The sequence below is a fragment of the Nannospalax galili genome, unplaced genomic scaffold, assembly GCF_000622305.1.
Source record: "Nannospalax galili isolate Female #2095 unplaced genomic scaffold, S.galili_v1.0 scaffold861, whole genome shotgun sequence".
Lineage (NCBI taxonomy): Eukaryota > Metazoa > Chordata > Mammalia > Rodentia > Spalacidae > Nannospalax > Nannospalax galili.
Genome location: NW_008345581.1, coordinates 369,988 through 370,857, shown reverse-complemented (window position 1 = coordinate 370,857; position 870 = coordinate 369,988). Strand labels below are relative to the sequence as shown.

The 870-nt window shown below is 42.2% G+C and overlaps 1 pseudogene; it reads right to left on the bottom strand.

The window, feature by feature from the left end:
• LOC103740974 overlaps positions 1–870 on the bottom strand; it is a 7,568-nt pseudogene that overhangs the window by 5,376 nt on the left and 1,322 nt on the right.

The following is an 870-nucleotide window of genomic DNA, read 5'->3' as shown; positions in this document are numbered from 1 at the left end:
TTGAACCAGTGTCCAGTCTACAAAGAGGAGGGTCAACACAGAGAAATCATTTCCTCCATGCTTCCAAGTGAAGCCAGACATGGTTGAGCAGGAACTTTGACTTATCTTCACATAGATGGAACTGATAAAAGAAAGGAGCCATGGAATCCTCCCAAGCCCATGTGACCTCTGAGGAACGGATCCTCAAATGACCTTAAGAGTAAAAATAAATTGGTATATCTGGGCCAACTGTATAGCCTTAAACACCCAAAAGGAAAGTATAATCAAAGATTAAATGGGCCAATATAATTTCTAAGAGTCCATATGCATAGCTAAAGGCTACAATACAAGCCACAATGCCAGACAGGCGATACCTTCTTTTGAGTTGTTGTCCAGGGTGGCCAAAGGGACTTCCAGATAGTAACCCAGCATAGAACTGGGAAAATGAACAGCAGACCACAATCTTATCTAAAGATATATTGACAACTGATTACTGCTAGATGAGGAACAGCTGACCCTCCTAAAACAAAGACCTCTCAGTAGGCTGACTAGATTCACCAGAAGGGCAAGTAGTGGGGAATGGCTGGGGTGCTGACAACATAACAGGCAGTAGCAGGGACATCAGTATATAAGGGCTCTAGTGGGTGGAGGGAGGCTATGGGAGGGTGCTATCAGGGAAGTGGGTGTATAGTCAAATGAGATGGTTTTGGATGTTCTGTGTGGTATATACACACACACAAAAAAAACCAACAAATTTTTAAAAAATGTATTATATTTGAGGAGGAAGCATGGACATTTATGTCATGCTAATTAGTAGAGGTGATAAACAATATCATTGAAATCTGCCCGATGACTTTATAGACATGCACAGGCGCCAAGGATCCAAGTGCA